Raw genomic sequence first — 19,459 nt, forward strand, 5'->3', positions numbered from 1 at the left:
GGGGCTTTTTCACATTTTTTTAAACAATTGTTTTCACAATTTTTTAGCCCTCATAGGTGACAGTTACATTTGATTGCATGCACTGAACAATGCTGTGCCATACGCACAGCATTGATCAGTGTTATCATTGCTCCACTTATACAGACTGCTGAGGCTGCCTGTATAGTATAGTGAACTGACCGCACAGAGACGGGTAAGTGACCTCCAACTGTCATCCCAGCTGATCAGGACACTGTTATTTCCCAGGTCCTGCTCAACCCCTCGAAATCCACTGGCATCAGGAATTTTACCCTTTAGATCCTGGGATTAACTTTTGATTGCGGGATCTAAAAGGTTAATGCCTGGCATTGGCACGATCACCGCTGCCTGCCATTAAAGGTGAGCCCTGGCTGTTAAATATATGTCATTTTGCAGTATCGTATTCCTGCCCATGCTGTGAGTTAATCTGGGACTTCTGGCTCCAGTCTGCTGTCTGCCGGCTTACTTTTTGCTGAAGAGGCCCAAGCTGGTAGGTAGGCTCTAAGGAGAAGATTTCAGACTGCCACAGAATGATTCCACCTCCTCTCCCTTGCACAGGCAGAAGTCTCACACATAGGCAGCAGAAGCAGCAAGGTCCAATACCTCTCCTGGACTGTAGTTTACATCCCAGGTGCCGCAAAAAGCAAGCAGACAGAGGCGGTGGGCCAGCAGCGTATTCCCCTCTGCTACGTGCTCCTCTGTCGGCAAGGCGTTGCACGTCACCTGACGTCTCCCAGGCAGCCACTGCGGTACTCTTAAAGGACCACATTGGCTGCCTGGATGAATTACTAAGAGGGTGGGGGTCTCTCTCTCTACACTTGCCGACCGAAGTGGCGGCTGCGCGTATCGCGGCAGGCCCCATTACATTACATAAGCAAGTATTTAGTTAATAAAACAAAAAAGGCAATTTACCGGGCCCACAATCTTACTTTTTGTCCGGGCCCCTGACTGATGGCCTACCAAGTCCTGCCCTGATGGCGACCCTGACTGGCTCTGTGGAAGCGTCCTGAACCCCCCTCCATACGCCTGTGGATCCTGAAGATCCTGGACATACAGCGTATGAAAGAGCTTACTTCCCACCTTCATCACTGCACAAGGTTCATGTCTGGAGAATGGGTTGGCCATGACAGGGTCTTGATCTGGTGGATGTTCATCCACAACTTGATTGACCTGGCTGTGTGGCATGGAGCATTGTCCTGATAAAAAAGCAAGTTGGCAGAGCAGAATGCAGCAGGTGTTCTTCCTGGATAACCTTATACTTGGCTTGATTCATTTGTCCTTCACAAAGACAAATCTGCCCAATTGCAACCTTACTGATGGGTCCCCAGATCATGCTTTCCTCGTCTTGGAGGGAAATTTGAAAACTGGTCTTTTCCTTTACAGACCATATCTTACCTTTCACCATTCTGACATTCCGACTTTGTCTTACCATTTTTCTGTTCTGGGCCATCTGTTCAATGCCGCAAATGCACGTATACTGGCTCTGTGAAAGCATCCGGAACCCTCCTCCATACACCTGTGGATCCTGAAGATTCTGGACATACAGCATATGGAAGAGCTTACTGCCCACCTTCATCACCACACAGATGGCTACTCTAAGACCTGGTTTTATTGTTCATCTTTTGAGGAGAATGTTGCGCCCTGTTGTGAGACTGAACCATTGTTCCCAGGCTGTTGGGGACCCCCTCCCTTTTTTACCCACTGGCTTTTGCTCCCTGCCGACCTTCACCGACCAGTTTCTGTTCCCTTTACTTCCCCCTGCATATGGGTGGTTTTGAAATATGTTTTCTTCAAATCTGTTAGTGTTTTAGAGTAAGTTTAAGCCTGTATTTATGGTAGGGGCCAGCTGCTATAAATACCCACACGCACAGGTTCAGGGGCACGTCCTACATCACGCTGTGGGCTCCACTTGGCGTTCTCGACATATGTGGGCTTCCCTAACGAGTGTTGGTGTTTTTCAGTTGGTTTGGGTAAGGTATGGTGCCAGCCCCGCCCACAGCATTAGCGGGATTTGGGACCGGCAGCAGTGTCGGCTCAGCATTGGCACTGGGCTGTATAGCTTGGGGTCTGGGTATGCAACCTCTGCATGTGGGGGAACAATTGGTTGGGTACGTTGGGAGGTTTAATTGTAGTTCCCATCGGTTTTGCTGCCTTGGCTCGAGTGGTAAGTGGGGAGCTGATACTGTATGGGTCAGTTTAAGGTACACCCGGCTTATAGTGTGGCTATGTGATTCCGGTATGCGGTACAGGCCGCCCCTCTCCTCTTCGTTGTGCTTCTCACATTCTTTGTACCACTCCCCTCTGTTCCCTCTCTTTTCCTCCTCTTTCTCCATTCCCTCTCTGTTCCCCCTTCTCGCCGTTCCCTCTCTTCTTAGTTTCCCCTATGTCCAGGTCACACCAACAGTCACCTGTGTTCAGTGGTCATCTTGGCAGCTCAGCTTTAGGTCCAGCATGCAGTGGCCGAACTTGTCAGCTGGTTTGAAACCCCCGCCACATCTCCAGTGACTGCATTCATGGTCCTGCCACTCAAGGCACTTTGTGGGCGGTGGAAACATCGTTGAAGAGACCAGGATCTGTGGGTACACATGGTACTGTTCAGGCATTGGTAAGAGACCTGGATATGCTGTTCTACGGCGGCTGAGATGATTGGTGGTGCTGCTATGATACTAGAGATGGGGTTGTCGGGTTGCTGATGCGAATGCTTGGAGTTGTAGTCCCTTACATTATTGAGTATGATTGTTTTTCTATGTCAGTAAGCTCCATGAGTGTCTTCTGCTCTGTTCATGCTGTGTTCCACAGTTACCTTTATATACATACATACCCACAAGTATAGCACGTATACAAGTATAACATGCATACGTTACTACAAGTGTCACATTTTCCTAGTGTACTACGTTCATGTTTTGCCCACAGTGTACCACGCTCACTTTTCCCTACAGTGTACCACACTCACTTTTCCCTGCAGTGTACCACGCTCACTTTTCCCTGCAGTGTACCACGCTCACTTTTCCCTGCAGTGCACTACACTAACTTTTCCCTGCAGTGTACCACTCTCACTTTTCCCTGCAATGTGCCACGCTCACGTTCTCCCTGCAGTGTACCACACTCACATTTGCCCTACAATGTACCACACTCATGTTCACCCTACAGTGTACCATACTCACATTTCCCTGTACCACTTTCATGTTCCTATACAGCCTGCCACGCTCTCATGTTCCCATACAGAGAGAGATAAGAACGGGGGAAAAAAATGCGTGGTTACTTTGTCACTTAGCATTGTTCGGTAGCATTTATGCCTTTACTTTCATAGCATATATGTTTATATGTTTTATAGCTGTTAGTTGATTTACATTCATAGTATTTAGTGTGTATACGTTCATAGCATTTATGAGCATCAACACCTTAAGGACTCAGGGTTTTTCCATTTTTGCACTTTTGTTTTTTTCCTCCTCCCCTTCTCAAAATCATAACGCTTTCAGTTTTCCACCTACAGACCTATATGAGGGCTTGTTTTATGCGCTACCAATTTTACTTTGTAATGACATTGCAATGTCATTTCACCACAAAATCTATGGTGAAACCAAAAAAAAATTATTTGTAGGACAAAATTTAGAAAAAACGACATTTTGTAATTTTTAGCGGCTTCTGTTTCTACTCAGTTCACATTTACGCACACGGCGATACCACATATGTTTTTTTTATTATGTTTACATATTTTTTATATGGAATTTGGGAAAAGGGGGGTGATTTAAACTTTTAGTATAGAAGGGGCTAATTCACATTTATTAACTTTTTTTTTTTACACCATTTTTAGTCCCCATAGGGGATTATTAAATGTAATCTACTGATTGCATACACTGTTGAATGATATGCCATAGCATAGCATTGACCAGTGTTATCTGCGCTCGATTGCTCCAGCCTTGAGCATCGCAGAGGAGATCGGACGGCGAGGAGGTAGATAGGGACCCTCCCTTCGTCCTGCAAGCTGATCGGGACACTGTGGTTTCACCATGATGATCCCGATCAGCCTGACTGAACTGCTGGGAATGCTTTTTTTTTTTTCATTTTAGACGTGGTGATCAACTGTGATCGCCGCATCTAAGGGGCTAGTGCTGCGATCGGTGATGTCCGGCATTAGACACGGTCCCGGGCGTTGATAGCCTTCGGGTCCGCCATGCGTCCTGAATAGGTTAATAATGGTTGTACAAATCCTTTTGCATTGGGTTATGCATGTGTTGCTTTAGCATTCATGTTGCACAGGTAATGTTAGCGTTGTTACATGCATAAGTTACTTTAGCTTTGTTTGGTGCATTAGTCAAGTAAATGTTGTTACTATGAGTACTTTGCCTTAGCGTTGTTTCTTTGCACGTTTCTCCAGCTCTGGTTTATGTACGTTTGTTACTTTAGTTTGCTTACTGCACATTCAGTTATTGTGCATATGTTGTTATAGCATGGTTACTGTGGCGCCGTAGCATTGTTATTAATAGTTTTTTCTTGTACTTCTACGGCACAAACATTATTTCAGTATCATTGCATCTCATACGTTTACTTTGGCATTGTTATTATGGGGTACTCACTGCGCATAATTCATTACGCATAGCATACATGCACATACCATGTACACGTTGCTTTAGCAAATACTGCGTTACAGATTTGTCCCCTCGGTATCCTCCCAGGTGGCAGCTCTCCCATCTCAGGATACTGTAGGTGGCAGTGGCTTTCCTGAATACAGTAGTTTTTGAACCATCCCTACTAATGAACACATCAAAAAAAGCCAATCCCTCCTTGTCAATCTCATACATGAAGGATAAACCCAAGTTGTTGATGTTCAGGGCTTGTAAATAATGTTCAAAATCTGATTTTGTACCGGCCCACAAAATAAAAATATAATCAATATAGCATGACCAGAAGGTCGCGCTATCAGACAGAAGTTCCCACTCGTTGGAAAAGGCGGTGGTAGCCTCCCACCAACCCAAGGTAAGGTTTGCATACGATGGGACACAAGGACTCCCCATCGCAGTTTCCCTGAATTTGTGGAGGTACTGCCCATTTAAAAGAAAATTGTTGTGGGTCAATATGTATCTAAGGAGATCCAACACAAATTTGCTATGAGCCTCATGGTTAACGCCCCTAGATGAAAGAAAAAAATTCAACTGCCTGGAGGCCCACCTCATGTGGATTGGATAAGGCCTCCACATCAATTGATGCCAACCAAGTTTCCTCATCACCAGCGAGTCCTTCTAACTTGGTTAACAAGTCCCGTCAGTGTCACGGGTATAGGAGGGTAAAGATAAAACAAAATACCCGAATACCTTGTCCACATAAATACCAATATTTTGCCCAAGACTCCCGATACCTGCCACAATTGGTCGTCTTTTCAGTAGGGATAGACCCTTGTGCACTTTTGGTAACGCATAAATGGTAGGACTCATGGGAGTCTCTGGCAAAAGAAAATCAGATTCCTCGTCAGTAATGAGTCTGTCTGTCTTGGCCTGTACCAACAAGTCACTCAAATCTCTCTTCTATTGTAGTGTCAGATTATCCTGCAAAACTTCATATGTCAGGGTATCATCCAAGAGTCTCTTATACGTCGTAATGTATGTCTCCCTATCTAAATTAACCACATTATCTCCTTGATCCTTGAGGTTTTCATCCATCTCCAGCTCTCCTAACATTTATCTCTCCCGGTGGCTGAAGTTACCGGTCCCAGTGGGAACGGAACTGGAGATGGAAGAAGGGCCCTCGAGACGAACTCCACAAAGACTTCCATATACAAAATATCGCCCATAGGTAGAAAAGTGCGATTTTTTTTTAAATTTACAATCTGTGTATGGTCTACATCCCTTAGGCTAGGTTCAGACTACGGAATCTCCTGGCAGAAAATTTCCGCCCGGAGATTCCGAGTGCGGCCAGCGCCGGCTGAATCAGTCAGCGCTAGGACCGCGCGGACACTGCAGTCTCCAATAGACTGCAATGTATTCTGTGCGGATTTCTGCCTGAAGAAAGAGCAACCCCTTTCTTCAGGCGGAAATTTCTAAGCAGATTTTCCGTTCACAAATTCCGCAGTGTGAATTTGTGAACGGAAAACCATTCACTACATTGCAGGCGGAAATTCCGTATTCTGAACCTAGCCTTACCCTTTCACTATCCTCAAGGAGGAAGGCCAAATCGTTCGTGGCCCGGAGCCTCAGTATTGTTAATCCTAGATCCCTGGCTTCTCTTTTCTCCTTCAGCTTGTGAAACTTATGCCACCTTAATTTCCTTGCAAAAAGGTGGACATCCTTGGTCCACCGAAAAAGGTTAAAATTTCATGGTTGGTACAAATGAAAGCCCCTTATTTAGGACATCGATCTGGTGGGATGTCAGATCTCGTGAGGAGAGATTGATAATCTGTCTGGAGCTACCAGGTTTTAGACCGGATACTGGCCACTCTCCGGGCAATATCGTAGTTGGTACTGGTCCCGGTGTACTTCTTAAAAAGAAGAGAAGGACAATTGGAGGGAGCACCCATTTCCCCACGATTGCCCCATAACTGAGAGGTCGTGGGAAGATAATTCTGAGGAAGGGGTCTATTAGAATAATTCCTATCCCCTCGAGGTTTGCGCCCCCTTTCTGGGCGCCCCCTGATCTCTCTGCATCTGAAAGGTCATTATCTGATGTGGAAAAATCAGTCTCTTGTTCTCTCTATGCAGGATTCCGAGAGAGGACCGAGTATTCCAGGTTCTTTCGGAAATCCTGTAAATCTTGCACAAATTGCAAGTGTTTCCTCTGGTTTAGATTGTTTTGAACACATTCGATAGAGACTTTTATTTGGGTTTCCTTGGAGGTAAAGTCAGGGTCGGTCTTGAATCTCAAAACCAGCTCCTTTTTGTAATGTCCATTTTCGTGTCTTTGTGTTTTTCCGTTTTATGCCCTGTTCAGACTGTTTATGTGTGAAAAGGGTCTGTTCTAATTCTTCATGTGCTTGAAAGAGTTAATGTTCTCATCCTATTGCAGCTCGGGTGTGGCTTTAAAACCCTAGCTCTGCTGCAATCTGGTGGCTGGTGATTGAACTACTTTGACTATATTTTATCATGCACCTTAGATATTGTGCAATTCTGACCATGTCTGCTTTATCATGCACCTTGTATTTATATTGTGATATTTGTGCATTTTTAACCATGGTTAATAGTCTTGTTTATTGTAGACTTTAGTCTGAAGTACAATTGTCTGTTTTTAGGATTATTGTATGTCCATTTTGCTTGTACCTTGTTTCTTAGTGTGTGTTCACACTGTGAGTATCCTGACCTGTGTTCCTCCACGTTGCAGAGTTTTAGTTTGAATATATCCTGTCTTGTATCTTGAAAAATATCCTGTTGAGGGGGGCGCGGCGAGCCGCCGAAGAAGATGGACGCGTGAGCCTGCTACTCCTGCTTCACGTAGCCGTCTCCTGTAATTTGCCCGCTGTAAAACCCAGCACTTTACATGGGGAGGACCTTAAAACGCCGTCCGAAGCCTCCTGCATCCTCCGGTCAGCCCTCCAAGTCTGCCCGCAGCATTGAGCGCTTCTTCTGCCCGTGCTTCTCTCCGGCCTCGGGGCCGACAGCTGCATCCGCCATCTTCCCTCAGCACACAGTCATGATGTGTCCATGACTTTCAACTGAAGCTTGCCTCCGGCTCCCTGCCTGTCGTCTGCTGCTGCCGCCGGATCTCCTGAGGGATCTCCCCCTTGTACCTCCTCTGCTCGGGCTCCGGCTGTGATCACTCCTGAGGGCTCTCGCTGTGCTAGGCACCCCTCTGCCTGTTCTCTGCCTGCAGCCTGTGAGGTCCTGGATCCAACCTGCGCTCCTGCCTGGCCACCATCTTCTCCTCCTGTGGGTGCTCTCAGGGACTCTTCTGCCACTGCCAGGTCAGCTCCTGTTTCCCCCTCTATACCATCCCCTCCAGGGGACTGTTGCCCCTCCACTAACAAGGGGATCACTTGCCTCCTGCTGCCTTCACCTCTCCTCCATCCTCGGCCTGGGTTTCCCTCTCTCCTTATACTGGGCCCCTGGAGCCCCCTGCCATGATCCAAGCAAATATGGCATCCTTGCCACCTTCACAACCCCCCAAACAGCAGAGGTCTGCTGATAAGAGCCGCCTGGATGCTGGGGCCCCCCAGTTTTTGCCTCATACGACTTCCTCCCTTTATGTGCCTGAGGCCTCGGTCCCCCCTGCTTGGGGCAACCCCTCCTGGGATGTTCTGTCTGAGACGGACTTGAACTGGGGTCAGCTTCTTTCTCAAATACCTACCAAGGACTATTTCTGTTTCTTGATTTCTGAAGTAAAAGAGGCGTTCAGGGCTGAAATCTCTTCACTCAGGCAGGACCTTCAGCATGTATCTGACCGTGTGGAGAGCCTGGAGGGGGACCACAACTCCACCAGAGCTTACATCACAAAGCTGCAGGCTATGGTTTCCTCCCAGTCTGAACTTCTCATTGAACTCCAGAACATGTGGAGGATCTTGACAACTGCCGCAGGCGCAACAATATACGGATCCAGGGCCTTCCTGAGGTGACGAATGAAGAGGATCTTAAGTCACGCTGGAAGCGATTTCCAATCTCATCTTGGGGGAGCCCTCCTCTCACTGCATAAAGCTGGATAGGGCCCACAGAGCTTTGAGGCCTTGTAACTCCTCTGGTGCCCCCCGTGATGTTATTTGCTCTGTCCATGACTTTCAACTGAAGGATTCCATCATGGCCAAGGCCCGCAACCTGCGCAATTTTGAGTTTGATGGGGTTCCCCTACAACTTTAATATGGGGCATGGAACATCTTAGCTATGAGGAGCGATTAAAGGAGTTACAATTGTTTAGTCTTGAGAAGAGACGTTTAAGGGGGGATATGATAAACGTATATAAGTATATTAATGGCCCATACAAAAAATATGGAGAAAAACTGTTCCAGGTTAAACCCCCCCAAAGGACGAGGGGGCACTCCCTCCGTTTGGAGAAGAAAAAGTTTAGTCTCAAGGGGCGACACGCCTTCTTTACCGTGAGGACTGTGAATTTATGGAACGGTCTACCTCAGGAACTGGTCACAGCAGGAACAATTAACAGCTTTAAAACAGGATTAGATACATTCATGGAACAAAATAACATTAATGCTTATGAAGAAATATAAAATCCCATCCCTTCCCCAATATCGCGCCACACCCCTACCCCTTAATTCCCTGGTTGAACTTCATGGACATATGTCTTTTTTCGACCATACTAACTATGTAACTTTTCCCCGACCTCTCCTGGATAACCTTGCGCAAAGTGACAGTCATTCGGCGACCCTGCGCTCCATGGGAGATCTCTCGACCTGCTGCTCAGCCTTGGATATCCCGCTTCCTGAACTGATGGATTTGGCGCTGGCTCCTCCTTCACTTCCACCAGTCTGGCAGCCTGTTCGCAAAAATGTCGACCCAGACCCCAGCATGGGTCTCCTTCCTCACCTGCTTCTGAATCCTGCCCACGATAGTCTCCTGGCGGAGTTGCTGTGCTGATCCTGGTTTCCTGATGGCTCGGTGCTGTATTTTTTTTTCTTTGTTTCACATTAACCTGGCTTCCTCTGTTTATTATTATTCACAGCTGGGCACCACTAGTTCACTATTCACTTGTTTTCTGCCTATGGCATTGTGGGGGCACTGACAGTTTTTCTTAGTTGTCTGTTTTCTTTTTCTGACGTCCGGCCACCTCCCCTTTGAGGCCATATTGTCATTGACTGTTTTGCCTCCTCTCTGACCTTCGGTTATTGGTTTGTTTTCTAATATGTTCTTTGTTTTTCTGTGTCCTTTTTTGTTTTTTTCTTGTCTTGTTTTGTCTTTTCTGTTTGATCTCCCTCCTGGTTCCTGTTTTTTTTTTCCTCCCTCTTTTCTAGGCTCAATGGGATTGGATCTCTTCCTCCTGGACTCTGCTGCAGGTACCATTCTCTCTGGAACGTCCTTTTTCACCCCCTGGGTTTTGGTGAGTGCTCTTCTTTGGCATTTTTCTCCCCTTGGTATCCATTATGGCCAAGTATGTCTCTTTGAATGTTAACCCCTTAAAGGAAATCTGTCATCAGAATCACCCGCACTAAACCTGTTACACAGGCTTGTAGTGCGGGTGATCCTGATTAAAACACTCCTTACCTGGTTAAAAATGGTTCAGCGCTTCTTAAGATATCCATATTTTTAGTTTTCTGTTATTCCCTGGCTTGGGACTCAGTGGGAGGTGTTATCATCTGGGACTCGGCCACACGTCATTCTAGCTGGGCGGAGCTGCCGCCCGGCTCATGATTATTCATGAACTTATCCTCCTGGTCTAATTCTTCTTTCTTGGTCTGTTTGTGAATAAATACACCCTCCGTCCCTCCCTTCCTCCCACCCCCAGCTTTTCACTCATGCAGCCTGTCTTCTTACTTGTATAGGGCCGCAGCTTGAGTGAAGCCGGGGGGAGAACGCCACTTCCGGGTGTACGGAACGCGGCGCATGCGCGGCCCTCCACACCAGACCGAGAAAGAAGAATTAGACCAGGAGGATAAGTTCATGAATATTCATGAGCCGGACGGCAGCTCCGCCCAGCTAGAATGACGTGTGGCCGAGTCCCAGATGATAACACCTCCCACTGAGTCCCAAGCCAGGGAATAACAGAAAACTAAAAATATAGATATCTTAAGAAGCGCTGAACCATTTTTAACCAGGTAAGGAGTGTTTTAATCAGGATCACCCGCACTACAAGCCTGTGTAACAGGTTTAGTGCGGGTGATTCTAATGACAGATTTCCTTTAAGGACTCAGTGTTTTTCCGTTTTTGCATTTTCATTTTTTCCTCATCACCTTCTAAAAATCATTACGCTTTCAATTTTGCACATAAAATTCCATATGATGGCTTATTTTTTGCGCCACCAATTCTACTTTGCAGTGACATTAGTCATTTTACCCAAAAATCCACGGCAAAACGGAAAAAAATTCATTGTGCGAAAAAAATTTAGAAAAAATGTCATTTTGCAAATTTTGGGGGCTTACGTTTCTACGCAGTGCATTTTTCGGTAAAAATAACACCTTATCTATATTCTGTAAGTCCATACGGTTAAAGTGATACCCTTCTTATATAGGTTGGATATTGTCATACTTCAGAAAAAAATCATAACTACATGCAGGAAAATGTATGTTAAAAATTCTCATCTTCTAACCCCTATAACTTTTTTATTTTTCTGCGTACGGGTCGGTATGAGGACTAATTTTTTGCGCTGTGTTTTGATGTTTTTATCGATACCATTTTTGTATTGATCAGACTTTTTGATCGCTTTTTATAAATTTTTTCATGATATAAAAAGGGACCAAAAATACGCTGTTTTGGACTTTGGATTTTTTTGCGCCTACGCCATTGACCGTGCGATTTAATTAATGATATATTTTTATAGTTCGGACATTTACGCACGCGGTGATACCACATATATTTGTTTTTATTTACACACTTTTTTTTATGGGAAAAGGGGGGTGATTCAAACTTTTATTAGGGAAGGGGTTAAATGACCTTTGTTAACTTTTTTTTAAACTTTTTTTTTTGCAGTGCTATAGCTCCCATAGGGACCTATAGCACTGCACACACTGATCTCTTATGCTGATCCCTGCAAAGCTATAGCTTTGCATGGATCAGCGAAATACGGGCTCGATTGCTCAAGCCTGTAGCTCAGGCTTGGAGCAATCAAACCCGATCGGACGCCGCGGAGACAGGTAAGGAGACCTCCGCTTGCGTCCTAGCTGATCGGAACATCACGATTTTATCGCGATGTCCCGATCAGCCCGACTGAGCTGCCGGGAAGCGTTTACTTTCACTTTCAGACGCGGCGGTCAACTTTGAAGGGTTAATAGCGTGCGGCACAACGATCGGTGCCGCGCTGTTAGCCCAGGGTCCCGGCTATGAAAAGCAGCCGGGACCGACCCGGTGTGATGCGGGGTCATGGCGTGACCCCGTTTTAAACACCGGGACTGGGCTCAGGGCGTACAGTCCTTAAGAGGTTAAGGGCCTAAATTCCCCCCCCAAAGAGGCGCCTGCTGGCAGTGGGAGTTGATTATGCCGAAGGCGAACATTTTGTTTCTCCAGGAGATGCACTTTGACCATACTGGATCTTTCCAGTCTTTACATCACCTCTATCCTCAAGTTTTTTCAGCCACCTCTGATAGGAAGGTTGCTATCTTGATCTCTAGGTCCTAGCTTCCTCCTTCATAGATCCTGGGGGTGTTTTGTTATTGTTGAGGGTTCTATAGGGGGGACACCTTTGCTCCTCTGTAATGTCTATGCTCCAAACTGTTCCCAATTCCTTTTCTCCATAGGGTTCTTGCCAGACTTCACAGGTATCCTCCATCTGCATGGCTGTTAGGGGGAGATTATAATTAGATTTGTCACCTTCTATGGATCAGCATTCTGTGGCGGGTACCCCTCCCTCCCCTGCTCATATGCGCCTGGTGTCGGTTTTTCGACGTGATTCGTTCTTCCTCCTTAAATGATCTCTGGCGTATAAACCACCTGACTGACTGGTCTTTTTCTTTTTATTCTCACTCACATTGTTTAAATACATGTATTGACTATTTTTTTTTTGAGAATCTCCCGATGGTGCGCATGCTCACTGATGCATCTTTGGAGCCGATTTCTTGGTCGGACCATAGTCCTGTCTTACTTTCCTTTTCTCCTCAGTCTACTCCTTCCCGTTGCTGTCACTGGTGCCTTAATGACTCTATGCTCAAAACTCAGCCCTCCCAAGATTCGATCCAGGCTTGCATCTCTGAGTATTTCACTACCAATGATGGCTCTGTTACTTCACAGACCATTTTGTGGGAAGCACATAAATCGGTGGTACGAGGTCATTGTATTGCCCGTCTGAAAAAAGATGCCTTGGCTCGTTCCCTGGAACTTCACGCTGAGATCTCTCAACTGGAGGCTTCTCTTTTGGTTTCCCCATCCCTCTCAAGGCTGCGGTGACTGATTGCAGCTCTTGTTCAACTGGGTGATCTGGCTCTTCATAAGGTGGAACGCCTTCTCCTCTATGCTAAACAACATTTTTATGAAAAGGGCAACAAGGCCCATACTATGCTTGGCAGGTGCCTACGTTACCGTGCCGCTGCCCTTTCTCCCTCAGCCCTGATGGATGCCCCAGGTACTCTTCACTATCACCCGGAAACTTTCTCAGACTATTATTATAAACTATATACTCCCTTCCTTCTCAGCTTCCGTCTGACCCGGGGGAACGTGACACTGTCTTGACTCCTTTTTGTCACGTTGTAATTGACTGATCCTCTCGGTTGCTGATCGTGCTGTTCTAAACGCACCCATCACTTCCGATGAACTGGCGAAGGTCCTTAAGTCTCTTCCTGCGGGGCGTTCCTCTGGTCTGAGCAGCTTTACTTACTTGTACTATAAGACTTTCTCTTCTCTCCTTCTTCCTAGGCTTGTTTCTCTGTTTAATTCCTTTCTTAGGGGTGAGGAGATTCTGCAGTCTTTTTTACATTCCTTAGTTACGCTTATTCCCAAACCGGGCAAGGATCCCCATGATTGTTCAAGTTATAGACCCATTGCCTTTCTTAATTCAGATGTGAAGGTGTTTACCAAGATTCTAGCGGCCTGCCTCTGCAGGTTTCTTCCCTCCCTTATTAATAAAGATAAGGTTGGCTTTATCCCCTGTCGTCAGGGCGGTGACAACACTATTAGACAGATGGTGGGTCTAATAGACTTGATTAATCATCGCTCAGAGCAGGCCCTGGTCCTTAGCTTTGAAGCAGAAAAGGCCTTTGATAGGCTAAGCTGGCCGTTTCTTTTTGCCACTCTAAAGAAATTTGGGATTACGGGGCCTATACTCCTCCCCTACTGCCTCTCTTAAGCTTCCACATGTAACTTCCCCGAGCTTTCCTGTTTAATGGGACACGACAGGGGTGTCCATTGTCCCCCTTGATCTTTGCACTTTGTATTGAGCCACTGGCTGCTTTGATTCGGGGGGACCCGGACATCACTGGGGTTCAGTTGCATGATAACATTTTAAGATTTGTCTGCATGCGGACAATGTACTCCTGACCCTCACTCGTCCTCTACTCTTTCTCCCTGCTTTGTATCGGACTCTACATTCCTATGGGGTGGTTTCGGGCTATAAGGTGAATCTTTCTAAGACTGAGGCGATGCCTTTGAATCTCCCCCCTGCTCTGTCCTCTCTTCTCTGGGCTAACTTGTCTTTCAAGTGGTCTCCCTCTGCTCTTAAGTATCTTGGGATTCTCTTGACTCCCTCCCATGCCTCCCTTTATTCTGCTAATTTCCCCTCTTTGTTTCGGGATCTTCGGGGTCTTCTGGAGAAGTGGTGGCCCCAATATATTTAGTTTTTTGGACGTATAGCAGCTGTTAAAATGACGATCCTCCCTAAATTGCTGTACTTTTTTTTAAACGCTCCCGGTCCAAGTCCCTCTTTCTGTTCTTTGCTCCTTTCAGTCTGCTTTCTTTCATTTTATTTGGGACGCTAAAAGGCATCGTCTTCCGATGTCTGTTATGTTGGTTAGTAGCTCCTTCAGGGGTCTGGCTGTCCCGGACGTGGCCAAATATTGTTGGGCTGCCCACCTACGCCAATTAGTCGCGTGTTCCTCATATCACGCTTACAGCAGATGGATGGAGCTAGAGAAGCTTTGGCTTGCCCCTGTTCACCCTAACTCTCTTCTTTGGACTTTGCCTCTTTCTTCTCCTTCCCTGTGTCCTCTTCTAGCCCCGATGGCTTTCTCCTGGTATGTTTGGGGTTATTGTTCTGTTAAGTTTAGGCTGGCGTCTCTGTCTTCCCCTATGCAGTCTTTCCTTACTTCCAGGCTTGATGTCTGGTATGGTAAGTGAGTGGGGCTCTAGGGGTCTCTTGTTGGGCGGATGTAGGGCATTTTCGTTCGCGGGCTCTCCTGCCGTTTGATCAATTAATGTCTAGAATGATCTTCCTTCCTCCTAGTGGATCTGTTATTTTCAACTTAGTCATTATATGCCCTCCTGGGGTTCTGTGGTGGTTTCTCTGCCTACGGGCTTTGAACAATTATGCTGCCGGGGGCCAGTGGTGAAGGGTCTCCTTTCGGCCATTCTCAATTCTCCTCTAGGTAGGACTGACCCTGCCCACCGTTATATGGACCGCTGGGAGGAGGTTCTGAACACCCATATAACTATCCCCCAATCTCCCGATCTGGGAGAGGGACTCTAAGGCCTCGATTTATACGGCTTACAAGGAAACCCAGTTTAAACTGATCATGGGTTGGTACCATTCTCTGGAGCTACTTAATAAACTGAACCCTTCCCTTCCTCCGCAGTGCTGAAGTTTTGGGGTTGGGATTGGGTCCACGCTCCACATTTTTGGACTTGTCTGCTTATAGTAGGTTTTTGGGGAATGGTGGCCCGTTTAATCTGCTCATTTCTGGGGGTAGCTGTTCCTCTTGACCCCTTGTCTCTATCTCCTGCACTTGTCCAAGAAACTGTTTAAACTTTTTATGCATATTGTCTTGGCTGCTAAAACGCTGATTGCTAGACACTGGAAGCAGACTCTCCCCCCTTCTGAAAATTACCTTCTGACCCGTGTCCATGAGATCTGATCCCTCGAGTCCCTGACTGCTTCTCTAAACAATACTGTAGATTCTTTCTTATTTGTTTGGGATCCATGGGATCGCTTTACTGATCGACAACCTCCTTGAATTCCTTCCCCTCTCTTGTCCCGATGTTTATCCCTTCCCCTTGTCTTCTCCTGTGTGTCTGTTTGTTGTTTCGTGTTTGTCTTTATTTATCTTGTGTTTTTTCTGTATGTGCCTTATGCCTATTCTTGGTCTCATCTTATGTTTTCACTTTACCTCCTGATTATACCTTGCTGTTCTATTTGATTGTTTTGCCTTAAGTGTCTTATCACCCTGAGAAAGGATTTTTCTTGTTTTTTCTTTGGCCATTGCTCTGAAGTCATGCATGGTATGCTTTACTTGTGTTTATTTCCAGGTACACCTGGTTTGTTTGTTTATTTACTGCTTGTTGTATACTTGTCTTTTTCTATTTTGAAAATCTTTAATAAAAATCACAGTTTGAAAAAAAAAAATCTTGTCTAGTATCCTGACCTGTGCTCCTTCACATTGTGGAGTTTGGTTTTCTTGTATCCGTTTTTATAGAGTTCTTGATTGCTGATCTTTAGAGTTTATAGTACATGCACTGATCATAGAGTACATGATCACTGATCTAGTGCTTTACCATTGGTCTAAAAAAGAGATGGCGAACCTTTTTGAGCCCAAGTGCCCAAACCATAATGCACGCCAACTTTTTTCCACTCAAAGTGCCAGCACAGCAATTGATACACAGAAAAAGAGAAAGAAATATGCAATATAATGCACACTCACGGTAGCTATAATCCAAAAAATATCTTTATTACATATAAATATTACAAAACGCAGACAATCCAATTAAAACCAATTAAAAAAGGCCCAAATGGCCACTGCACAAACGAGGGGGGGGACCCCCTAACAAAAAGAGTTTAGTGTTTAATTATCAGTTCTTCTGTTCATCCCCTGCATTTCCTGGTTTGTGCTGTTTACTTATTCTATACCTTATCTAGTTAATTTATTCATATTTGTCGTTGATCTGGATTCTGGTTTCTGAACTGTTTGTTAGTACACTATATTCTGCCCTGTTAGTAATGTTTATATTCTGTATGGTATATCTGGTTGTTTGGTAGTTTTCCTGTTATGTTTCTGGCCTGTGACCGACTATGTATAATATTATTTGTTTTTATGCCCACTGCACTTTAACGCAGGTAGGGGCCATGGTTGTCGATCCGCCATTTAGGGCAGATGAGTAAGTAGGCAGGGAGAGTGTTATTAGGGACAGCTTAGGGCTCGCTTCTCCCTGTCCACCCCTCAGTCAGTCATGACACTTTTGTTCCTGGAGCTTATTGCCCAGGATTTCCAAGTTTGCTTTCTTCTCCTCCATCAAAATGTTAATGAAACCCAAGGAGCAAGTTGTTGCCTCTCCTCCCACTTTTTCAATACTGCAGTAGTGCGCAACCTCTGTGTGGATAGGACTGGCACCCTGAGACCTCTTGGAACCAGTTTTAGGCTGCATTCACATCTCGTTTTTCACACACAGGCGCCGGATCCGGCTGGGGGAGGTTTTAGGTCCGGTGCAAAACTGCATACTGGTCAAAACTGAGCTGACCGGAGTCACCGTTTGACTCCGGTCGGGTCATTAAAGTAAATGGAGTCACGGGCTGATCCGGCTGGGGTACGGGAGCACCTGGTTTGCCCCTCCCCCAGCTGGATCTGGCTCCCGTATGTGAAAAACGAGATGTGAATGCAGCCTTAAATCGTTTTCAAAACACTGAACCTCCTAAAATGAGGTAATGAACTGATGGTGTTGGTGTAGTTTGTGTTAATGTCTTTTCTGAAATATATCCTTAGCCTCAGAGAGCCACTCATCTAAATTTAAAGCCCCTGAAATATAGCCAGCCATACCAGATACAATGAACTAAATAGGTTATTATGTGGAAAAATATGGCTTCATGTTAACCAATTGCTATCACCTTAGCAGATTACAAACAAAATATGCAAAGAAAAGGTGCCATAAGACTTAACTTTTAATAAAATCATTGGGTAAAATCCAGCCAAAAAATGAAAAAGTGAGAAAAAAGATTCAATCACCAAATAACTAAAAGTAGTGCATCCTGCCATCTAAGTTGTGTAGTCACATCACTAGATAGCAGCATAATATTAACCACACATGAATCTTGATCATAGTGCCTTATTCTCGATCAATTACAATCCTGTAGAATAATAATAATACATGAAAACCCTGTACAAATCACCCAACGTGTTTCTGTTACGGTCTAAGTGACTAAACATGCTGAACATCTTCAGGGGTTAATAAAGTGTAGAGGGTATTGAACTATGCTTACAACAGTATGATTAAGAAAAAGAAGCAGTCAACAGCCAGTATGAGAGGTAAGTCATAAAGATAAAGCATCCAACAGATTAGGTATAATTCACCTAAAAAAAAAAAAAAAAAAAAAAAAGCATAATGGTATAAAAGACTTCTCCTCCTGACTAATTGAGACAGTTCTCCACTGGAAGGTATCGCAGAACACAAGCTGACCTAAAAAGTAAAGGACAGACAAAACATATACATTATAATTGTTTGCTTTGGTAAGTGAGTTCTGTAGGCATTTTTTTGTTTTGGATATATGAGAAAGAAAACAAGCCCACACCTCAAGGACAGTGATAATAGATGTAATAAATTTAATACAACTCAGCCAGTGTATAATTGTGAGCTGCTCCATTATGTTTATTATTTTTTTGTTTTGCTTTGGGTTTGCTTATGTGTGACATATTAATCATACTATCACAGGGGGTTGATAAATTTGGCGTCAAATTTAATTAATTAATTAAATTGTTTATGGGGGGGGGGGTGTAACGCATAGGGTTCCCCATATTTTCATTCTCAGCCAAATACCAACCAAGCAGCAAAAGCGTTACTTTACCAGGTTGGGCAAGGACCATTGCTACTGGCCCTCCCCAGCCTAAATAATGCCAGCCTGTTACCGCGTAGGCCCAGGAACAGGCTGGACTGGGTGTGAAAACCAGCCCTGAAAAAAATTACATACCAGCCCCATAGTGTTGCGTCATTATACCAGCACGTCGTCATTTTCTTGTTCATAAAAGGTAAAATCATGCATTTTAAAGCATATTAGTTTCCCCCACATTAGGTGCAGTATAGTTCCCCCCACATTAGGTGCAGTATAGTTCCCCCCACATTAGGTACAGTATAGTTCCCCCACATTAGGTGTAGTATAGTTCCCCCACATTAGGTGCAGTATTGTTCCCCCCCACATTAGGTGCAGTATAGTTCCCCCACATTAGGTGCAGTATAGTTCCCCCACATTAGGTGCAGTACAGTTCCCCCCACATTAGGTGCAGTACAGTTCCCCCCACATTAGGTGCAGTACAGTTCCCCACATTAGGTTCAGTACAGTCCCCATATTAGGTGCAGTATAGTTCCCCACATTAGGTGCAGTCACTGAGGACAAGCAGGGCTCTGTACACTGAGGACAAGCAGGGCTTTGTACCTGAGGACAAGCGGGGCGCTGTATACTGAGGACAAGCAGGGCTCTGTACACTGAGGACAAGCGGGGCTCTGTACACTGAGGACAAGCGGGGCTCTGTACACTGAGGACAAGCGGGGCTCTGTACACTGAGGACAAGCGGGGCTCTGTACACTGAGGACAAGCGGGGCTCTGTACACTGAGGACAAGCGGGGCTCTGTACACTGAGGACAAGCGGGGCTCTGTACACTGAGGACAAGCAGGGCCCTGTACACTGAGGACAAGCAGGGCCCTGTACACTGAGGACAAGCAGGGCTCTGTACACTGAGGACAGCCCCCCCCCCCAATCCTCAAGTAGAAAAACAAAGCCCCCCCCCCTCTCCGCCCG

At 45.6% G+C, this 19,459-nt stretch overlaps 1 protein-coding gene across 16 annotated transcripts in view; it reads left to right on the top strand.

The window, feature by feature from the left end:
- RNF212B (ring finger protein 212B) overlaps positions 1–19,459 on the top strand; it is a 465,717-nt gene that overhangs the window by 203,542 nt on the left and 242,716 nt on the right. The window lies entirely within an intron of this gene.

Source organism: Hyla sarda, chromosome 1 (assembly GCF_029499605.1).
Source record: "Hyla sarda isolate aHylSar1 chromosome 1, aHylSar1.hap1, whole genome shotgun sequence".
Lineage (NCBI taxonomy): Eukaryota > Metazoa > Chordata > Amphibia > Anura > Hylidae > Hyla > Hyla sarda.